The sequence below is a fragment of the Petaurus breviceps genome, unplaced genomic scaffold (assembly GCF_028583685.1).
Source record: "Petaurus breviceps papuanus isolate PSGF00001 unplaced genomic scaffold, PetGlider_PUasm1.0 90723, whole genome shotgun sequence".
Lineage (NCBI taxonomy): Eukaryota > Metazoa > Chordata > Mammalia > Diprotodontia > Petauridae > Petaurus > Petaurus breviceps.
Window position 1 is genome coordinate 475,478 of NW_027187323.1, and position 9,658 is coordinate 485,135.

General features: G+C 55.4%; 1 protein-coding gene across 1 annotated transcript in view; it reads left to right on the forward strand.

Annotated features, from left to right (window-relative positions):
• Window positions 1-395: 395 nt before the first annotated feature.
• BCL9L (BCL9 like) overlaps window positions 396-9,658 on the forward strand; it is a 34,647-nt gene continuing 25,384 nt past the window's right edge. Inside the window, 1 exon segment of the mRNA XM_069066638.1 lies at window positions 396-563. The gene's annotated coding sequence lies outside the window, so the exon portion shown is untranslated.

A 9,658-nucleotide genomic window follows, 5' to 3' on the forward strand; every position in this document is an offset into this window, starting at 1 on the left:
GAGAGAGTCAGAGGAGGGAGCCGGACATGCCCAAGACCCGGTCCCGCTGGACCCCCGCTGGACGCCCGGACGCCAGGGTCCCCCCGCTGGCCCAGCGCTGGAAAGCCGTGACCGGGACTGTCGGCGTCTGAGCGCCGCTACGCGTGCAGAAGCCCAGGCTCCCCAGCCCGCCGGGAGCACAGCCATCCCCGCGGATCGCAGCAGAAAGTGAAAGGACGAGCGGAGCCCGGGCGCCGAGCTCCGGGGCCGGAGACTCCCCAGCCCCTCACCTCTGCCCCAGCCCAGGCCCCTCCCGGCGCCCCGTTCCCAACGACCATGCCCCGGGGCTCGGAGGCGAGAAGCCAGGCTTGGTGCTCCCCCCGGAACCTCCCTTCGGGGCCCGGCCGGTGCTGAGATTCAAGCGCCCAGGATCGAAAAAGGACCAACACCCACCCCCCATTCCGACTGGTATACACCACGGTACCCCAAATCCAAAAGCGAGAGAAAAAATCCACCTCCCCGAGACCCGATCATGGACTCTACCCTTGGCCTGGCGTGAAGATTCCCCCCAGCCCAGGATCCAGGTAAGAGAGGGGCCAGCAAGCGGGGTCACTAGTTTGAACGGGGTCCAGAGAGAGGGAGACTGGGGCAATATGATTGTTGTCTTGCACCCTAGTGGCTGCCCTCCAGTCTATTATGGGGCATCTGTGCCCTCCAACCCAGATGGAGCTACTATGCTACCACCCTCCTTGGGCCCCCACTAGGCCAGTTGGCAGCTTAGTGGTGCGGCGTGGGGGCAGTTTGGGAAGGGGGTGGGAGGGGGAGCTGCAACCTTAACACGGAGAACAAGGCCGGCCTGGGGCCAGCCCGAGGGCTGGCTAACCCTGCCCTGGGGGCTTCTGGGAGATGTAGTCTTTTTCCCACCCCCACCCCCCCACCCCCAGCACACACATACTTCACTATACCCTTGTTGTCTATACCCCATACCCCTATATCTGATGACTAGAGAATCTCTTTGGGAAAATGGATTTGACTTGTGCACAGCTGGGGTCCTCCCTCCACCCCTGGGCCCTGCCCAACATCTGCAACCTGTGGTGTAGAAGACAGGCATGTAGCCTCTGCTCACCATTCATAATTTGCACTCCTGTCCCACCTGGCAGAAGTGCACTTGTGCAGGTTGGTGCACTGCAAGGTTCCTTTACCTTATCCCTGCCTGCCACAGTATCACAAGGGATGTACTCACTGCCCTCCCCTTAGGCTCTCTGGGAGACTGGGCATTGAATGATGGGTTAGATAGGCTTGGGGCACAGGGCACCTTTGGCCTGAGGTTGAGCATTCTGAGAGGCATTGCCTATCCTGGGACACTTGGAATGATCGATTCTTAGGGAAATTTCTCTTTTTTCCTTTCCATCCTGTTTTGGAAAGTAGAAGGAAGAGGCATATTCTAGGGAGCAAGAGCTCTTCTTGGGGGTGTAGAAGGTAGGTGTCTGTCGCTGTCTATCCAGCTTCCTTCCTTTGGGGTCTCTCTGATGTACCCACCAGCCCCCTGCTTCTGTCTTGTCAGTCTAAGGCTGGTTTTGAGGTGGAAGATTTCAGATTGGTAGGGAAAGATATTGGGGGGTGGGAGGACTTTGTGGCATAGAAGGGAGCTCTGAGGTATTTCTTGTCCTCTTACTTTTGCCTCCTCTCTGGGCTTCTTGCTTTACTTAGAAAAACTCTCATTTACTTCTGTCACAGACAGTTTGTTCAGTTATCACTGCCAGAAGGAGGTCAGAGATGCCTGGCATGACTGGGCCAGGGCTCCCTTTGCTTTCCCTTTGACTCAATCAGGAGACCCCTAGGAAGCAGCCTCTGTTTCCCTGGACAGAGCTGTCTCTAGTGTTGCTGATCAGTGCCCCCTAACCACACTTAAGCACTGTTTCTGAGGGTAATGCTGGTACCCAGGATCCGGTGGCTCTTACTGCCCTGGGTCTAGGTGAAGGGATGCTCTAGGCTCTTTATTCCTGGTGCTAGAGGTTAGGTGGTGCTCTCTGTATGGTAGGACTGAATGAACTTGCTGCCTGTTGTTGGTGTAGTGGTGTTGATAAGGATATGAGTAAGTAGGTAGAGGAAAAGTGGGGAAGGGATAGAGTGCCTCGGGCCCCAGGAAGGAGGTATTCACTCAAATATGGGGCCCTACCCCCGGGCCTCAGGCATTCTGCTTGATTACAGTGGGCAGCCTGGCCAGCCTTGCCTGGGCTGGCCTCCACAACTTGAATGTGAGATTGCTCTTGATTTGGGGGTGGGTTGGGGGAGGGGACAGCACAGGGACTTCTGGGGAAATAGAGGAGGAAGAGGGATGCTCAGGGATCTGAAGTGACTGCTGGATTTGGGGGTTGTAAGCATCTGATAATGGCGGAACAAAGGTGGGGGACAGGGTCAGGACATCTGGGGGTTAATCTTGATGAAGGAGTCTGGTGATAAGAAGGAGATCTAGGGTCAGAAATATGGTGACTAAGGAGAGGTCCAGGACCAGGGACCTGAGGATCTTGCTGTGGCTTTCCTTGGTTCCTGTTCCCATTGGCTCCTGGGCCCTGACACCCATAGGGACTCCAGGGCTGAGAAGAGCTGGATTGGAGTTGTAGTGTGGTTGGGATGGAGAATGAGGGTTCCCTTTCTCCTGAAGCTTTAGAGCCTATGTCAGAACTGGGCAATATGCCCCTGGGTCTGGTCCTGGAGGGTGGTGGTGATGGCAGGAGCATAGGCCAGGACGCCTGGCACCTGCTTTAGATTAAAGGAGACGCCACGTAAAGGGGGGCTGCCTGCCAGCAGGCGGAGTGGCTGGGATGGAGCTGCATGGAGCCTGTGAGAGGGAGGGAGGAGGAAGAAGGGGCAAGGCCAGGGTTTGGGGAGACTGCATAATCCATAGGCCCCAGGGGCTCATGTGGGATGAAGGGGGGGTGGGGTTCAGGGACTGAAGAAGCCATAACCTCTTACTTCCCAGTTAGCCCTGGGGAGACCAAAAGGGAAGCTAGGAAGTCCCAGATATTAGAGGGCCTGGTTCCATTGAAGCATGGTGGGGAAGTTTGCAATAGGTGGAGGGAGAGGGAGGAGAACTATGAAAAAGGTGCCACGATATTTAGAAGAATCAGTAGTGCCTGGGAAGTGCTGAACATTTCCTTGTTCCTAGGTGGGAAAGAGCTATAGTCCCATCTTCTTGTCCCTGTTCATCTTGGGGCCACCAAAGCAGTTTAGGATGGGAATTGGTGTGTGTGTGTTTATGGGGTGGGGGCCATATACACTTTTGCCAACCCAAGTACCCCTGCTAGTACCAGCTGTGATGTGCATACCCTGGGTAGTAGGAGGCAGGGCACCAAAGGTGACTCAGAAGTCACTCCCCTCCCCCTCACTGCCACAAGCCCAGTACCTTGGCCTGGCTGTTGACCCCATGGGGGTGGGGGTGGAAGTGGGAGATGGCACCGTGGGAAAGTGGGAAGCCGTGGGAGCTGGGCTGGTGCGGCCGGGCGCCCCAGGCAGGGGAGCCTCTGCCAGGCTCTGCTCTCCTCGGGGTGGGGCTGGGTTGTTTCTGAGACTGGCCCAACCTGTTGAACACTTGCCTTCTCTGGCCCTGGCACCTGTCTTCCCCCCACACGCACCCTCCATCCCCCTACCCACCACCCGTGATTGATGGCTGCTCATCTCCAGGTCAGAGATGGCTGCTTCTGGGTTATGAGAAAAGTTACTTTGGGCTGGGGGTGGGGGTGGGGGTGGAGAATAAAAGAAGTGGATTTGCCTATGATCCAATGGGAGTTCACTTCGCCAAGCCCATTTCTCTTGCTTGGCACCCTCCCTCCTGTCCCTTGGGGCTGGACCATTTTGGAAGACTGGGGACCGAGGGAAGAAGGAGCTAGGAGGTTGGGGAGTAAGGGGTAAGGTGATGGAGATGAGGGTTCCTGAAGTGCTGAGCTGTCTGATTGGCCGCCCTGGAGCTACTGGGTGCCAGGCCCTGCCTGGAGTAACAGCCTGGAATTTCCTTTGCCGAGTGCCCTTAGCCCCGCCCCCAGCCTGGCCTGACTGACCTCCCCTCCCTTCCTCAGGCTGCCTTTCCTTGGAGGTTGGAGGGAGGGTGGGGGGAAGTTGGGACAGACTGGAGCTGGGGAGGGGGTGGGGAGAAAGAGGAGGTTCAGACTGTGGGAGGGGAACCTTTCCAAGGACTGAGCAGCAGCTGCCCAAGATAGTCATATCCCCAAGGGGAGGGGAGGCCTGGGACCTGGGTTCCTCACATATCTACTTCTTTCACATGCTGGTGAAGCCTCTTTCCCTTCAATCGTGTCCTCTTCATGGGAGGGAGGAGACCAGGATTCTCCCAGTACTGGGTCTAAGATTTCCTGTGCAATCTGGGGTCATTCAAGGAAGGCCACAAAAGGGGTGGTGACAGAAAGATGGCAGTATGGGGGGGGGGCATACTTAGATGCCCACAAAATAAGAGGGCAACCTGAAATGCTTGGCAGCAACCAGCAGGACAAGAGCAGAGGGACAGCACATTTTATTCCCTTCTGTTCCTTCCCTCCTTCATCTGAGTTGTGGCTCCTAGGGGCTCAACCTCCCCCCACTCTCACTTTTCCTGTCTCCAGGCCTCTTTGCTCCTTTTGATTTTTCCTCTCCCTGCCTGGCCCCTCCCTGCCTGGCACCTTGCCTACTGCCCCACCTACCCTAGGCTCAGCCTTTAACCTTGACTCTCCAGGGGGATGGCACCCCCTCTCCTGATACCACCCCCTCAATACATTCTCCTTCCAAGCTTCCTGGTGATGGGGATGGGCTTAGACTAGCCTCTCTCTGCCCTTCCCTATGTCCCCTGCCTTCCATCCTTCCCTCCCCAGCCCCCTTCCCTAGCTGGGAATAGCCCCGAATCCAAGATTTCGAAACCAGGATTGTTTTGAAATCTGTGAGTACTTCTCTTCCCCCCCCCATCTCCCACCCCACCCCCCAGTGGGGCTGCAGGAGTATTGTCCTCCAATCTGACTTCACCACTGTGGATTGCAAGGTTGTGTGTGTGTGTGTGTGTGTGTGTGTGTGAGTGTGTATGTGTGTATGTATGTGGGAAAGAGAGAGAGAGAGCATGTGGCTGCTTGTATACAACTTTTGAGTGTGAATGTATGTATCAATACGAGTGTTTTTTTGGTATGTTTGTGTAACTGAGAGGCTGTCTTTGTGTATTATTTGTGAGTGCATATGGGGGAGGGGGAAGGGGAAGGGTGCAGTGTAGTTCTTGGTTGTATGTGTCCCTGGGGGGATGCCTGTCTGTGTATGTTAGGGGTTACTGTGAGGTTATATCTCTGGTGTGTATGTCTCTTGAGGTGGGGGGAATGACTTTGTATGTCTACATAGGGGTGTGTGTATGTGTTGAGGGTCTCATCTGATGTATATGTGCTGGGGAAAGCCAGTGCATTTCTTAGAGGGGAGAGTGTGTCTGTGGATTATGTCTAGGGTGTGGGAGGGTAGGGGGGGAGGTTGGTGGCTGTTTTGTCACATGTCTCCCTGGAACTCTGTGGGACATGGAGTCCTTTTGTTCTTTGGAAGGAAAGGTTCCCAGAGCAGGGCTGAGGTGCCTGCCCATGCTGCGGTCCCTAGTGGGGAGTGGTGAAATTTGGGGATGAACTGTTCCCAAGCCTGGGATTCTTGGTCATAATAGAGCCTGTTCCTTGGGGAGTGCCCTCCCTCTTGTGGCTTCTCAAGCCCCACAGTGCTGGTCTCTATCATCCTCTCTTGGGGCCCTCCCTAGCCCATCCTGTGATTTATAGATGTCAACCTAGGGAGCACCCTTCCAACAGCTCCCAAGCTGAGAAGGATGAGGGGAAAGGCAAGGGGCAATTATAGAACTACTAGGTGGCTTGCTGGTTCCCAAACTTTACTAAATTCAGGACAGCTTTAGAATGGGGGATTCTAATAGCTTCAGATCCATAAACTGATGGCAAAATCTGGGTCTAAAGAGGAGAAATGACTTGGCCAAGGTCACAGAGAAAAAAGTAGAACAAAGTGCTAGGCACTCTGATTCCCAGACTGGGTAGCAAGAGGGTATCCTGAAATACTAAGGGGGATGTGCTTCTTTTTGTGTCGTGGAACCATCTGGTGGTCTGATGTCACTGATAGACACCTCAGAATAGTGTTTTAAGTCATTGAAGAAAATGCTAAATTTCAGTTGGATGTAATTTTTCCCTCATCCAAGTTCACAGACTCCTCTCCCCACCCCCTCATTAAGAACTGCCTTAGGGCTTGCTAGCAAGTGTGTGTGTGGGGGGGGGGGGGGGCAGTCTCCTAATGAAAGATTTCCCAGCATTCTAGTGTCTTTCAGCCCTGGGGAGGGGGAGTCCTTCTTCCAGTTTAATCTCATTCCTTCTTGTTACTGTTAGAGAGTAACGCTGGAGTACTCTGAGAAAAATGGGGAGGATGGAGGCTGGGTGGGAGCTTCTTTGATAAGGACTAGGTGGTGATAACTGAAGTTGGGGGCAGGAGAGGATTGGGGCTTAGATACTAGAAATCTTGCTGCTTTCTGTAGCTGATTTTCCCTTCTGACCTCTGGACAAATCTTGTGGTCACTTTCATCCTAAAAGCAGGGATGGGAGGACAGTTGGGAGGGTGAGGCTGCACTAAAGATGTTTTAGAGTTGAGGGGAAACTGCCCCCACCACCCTCTGAACTCAGAGCTTTCCATCTCGAATGACTTAGGAGAAGAGTTGGGGAGGAAGGGGGAAACAGGGTAACCTCAAAGGAGGGTCTCTGTTTTTCAGCCTCCATTTCTGAGATACTCATATGTGTCACCCTCATAAACCATCAGGAGCTGATCCCAGAAAAGTCACCACAGTGGTATTGGGGTTGGCATTCTGACGAGTGGTGCCAACTTAAGATATAAAGAATCCCTTTTGGCCAAGTCTTCTTACTTGGCATGGAAAAATAGGCTTGCCAAGGGTCTTCATCCCTACTCTTCCCTGTCCCCATCCCCACCCCCTTTCTAGAGTCCACTGGGAACAGTGTGTCCTTGAAAGGGTTAAGTCTGGTTGGCTGGGACCCTGGTTCTCTTCCCACCCCCCCCCACCCCCAGGATTGGTGCCGGGAGGGGTGGTTAGCAGCTTGCTCTAGTTGGCGTCTCTCCCAGAATGCTTCGGAAAAGAACTCCCCTTTGACCCCCAGTACAAACTGAGCCCAGCCGCCAGAGGGGAGGAGGGAGGACTGCCTGCCCAGCCGCCTGCTCTGGGCTTCACCCAGTTCCCTCCCATCCCAATCCTGATCCTACGCCATGTTTTCCCTCCCCATGGCCGCCGAAGCCCTGTTAGGGCAACTTTCCATCCCTGCCAATGTGCATCCCAGGGGGAGCTTTGAGGAATATCTCCCTGGTTAGGAATCTGCCCATTCTCTGTCTGAGGTCCTTAAGGGAAACTATTGGGACCTGAGATTCTTGGGTCCCTTCCTTACCCCTCTCCAAGGGTCCATATCCTACCTCCTCCCCTGTTTTCTGTCCTTGGGCAGGGCTTGAGATAGCCCTCCCCCCCTACCCCCCACGGTCTCCTGGGTTCTTCCCTTGGAGATCAGTGTCTTGGTATCTATCAATCCATCCTTCTCCTCCTCCTCCCCTCACCCCCTACCCCCACACCTAACCAATCTTCTTGGATTGGGTCAGACCAAGAGGCCTCTCCCATCTCAGTCTCTCTGTGGAGAACTGCACTAAGGCTTATTTTCATTGCCTCCTTCCCTGCTTCCAGGATGGGGGTGGGGGAAACAGGGGGGAGAGTGGTGTGGCAAGGAGGCCGATTTAGGCCTGGCCTCCAGCCAATCCACAGAGGCCCTGGGGGGGGGGGAAGGGGGTTCTGAGTTGCTCAGAGACTTCCTGGAGCTGTAGGGTGTGTGGGGGTGGGGTGGGGTGGGGGAAGTTGGGGGGATGCAGAAGGGGAGAGCAGGATGAAAATGGAGTGTTTGGAAGAGAGCAGGGAACCCAGGAGTCTGGCATGGGGGGCTAGGGTGGGGGTGGTGGAGAGGCAGCCGCAGGAAATCCCAGATCCCGAGGAAAGCGTTTCAGTTTTCCTTCTCTCCTAGGGGGAGACCACAGGGGGTATGTCAGGGAGTGGCTGGGTGCTGTGCCCCACCCCACAGTCCACACCCTTTAGCCCCAGCCCCTGACATAGATTCCAGAGTTGAAGAGTCTGTAAATGTGTCTTTGTGGTTGGCAGTGTCTCTCTCTTTCTTTGCGTGTCTCTTCTCCTTGGGTGTCCCAATCTCTGCCTATTTTCCTCACTCTCCCTAGGCTTCAGGGCAGCCAGTGGAAGGCCCTGACTTTGACTCTGAGCAGCTCGGATTGATGTCCAGGACAGCTGGAAAGGGGTCACCCAGGGAAGAGGGGGTCTATTCCTCTCTGGGGTGCCCATACCTGTTGATTTTTCTACATCCAAGGTGGAGGTGGGGGCAGAGGTGTCACTCCCTGGTTACCCCAACCCTCCCTCCCCCCCCCCCCCACTCTCCTGGCTCTGGCCCAGGCCATCTGAATTAAAGCCTGGATGGCAACCAGCCCCGAGCGTGGTTTCTGCCCCTGCCCCCGCCCCACCCCCCTCCCTTTCCCTCTCCCTCCCTCTCCCCTTCTTCCTTACTTAGCAACAGCTCCCTGAATTCACAACAAACACGCTTGTGGGCTCCTGGTCTGCCTAGGAGAAGCTGGAGGGAGCTTTGGAGGGGGCGGGGAAGGAGCTGGAGGGGAACTGTCTCCCCCAGGCTGTCCCCAAGAGTGGGGTGCCGACTCCCCTCTCCCTGACTGCCTGGAAGAGAGGGGGCAGTGGGCTGAGGGAGCCAGGAGGTGTGGGCTGGAAGGATGGACGGCCAGTGGGTATTGGGCCAGACCGAGGGCCGGCTGCCCGGGAAGGGGCAGGGGAGCCCGCCTTGGCCTGACCCTTGACCAGACCCACCCCCAGTGGGTGGGGCAAGAGGAAGGGGGAGGAACACCTTGTTCCTCTCTCCTTCCCCAGTGAAAGCCTGACTAACTTCTCTGCTCCTTCCTTGCTGCTCTCCCTGCACACCTGAGGCTGGGGTGGAGGAGGCCAGATGAGACTGGGTAGGAGGGGATGGGGGTGGGGGGAAGAGCTAGAGGAGAAGAGGCCGAGGGGACTTTGCCCTCGGCCTCTGTCCTCCCTGGCCCCTATGCTGGGGGCGGGGAAGGGAATGAAGGAAGGAATGGGGACAGCCTGGCTTGTTTCAATTTCTTTACTGATCTCATTCGCTCCCATGAGACCCAACCTTTCTTCTTTCTTTACCTTTCTTCCCTTCCACCCCATTATTATGGCTGTTGGACATTTATGCTGATTTAACTGGCTGGCTCTGGTCCTCCCAGTCACTCCAGCCCGGAAAGAGTTAATGGGTGGGTGAGTGTGGGGGAAGGGAAGACATGAATATAGATTTCTAGGAAACTCTAAGTTTCTGGATGCTTATACCTTCCACTCCCACACAGACTCTTTCTCTCTCTCTCTCTCTCTCTCTCTCTCTCTCTCTCTCTCTCTCTCTCTCTCTCTCTCTCTCTCTCTCTCTCTCTCTCTCTGTCTCTCTCTCTCCCTCCCTCTCTCTCTCTGTCTCTCCATCTTTGTCTCTCTCTGTCTCTCTGTCTCTGCCTCTCTCTGCCTCTCTCTCTCTCTCTCTCTCTCTCTCTCTCTCTCTCTCTCTCTCTC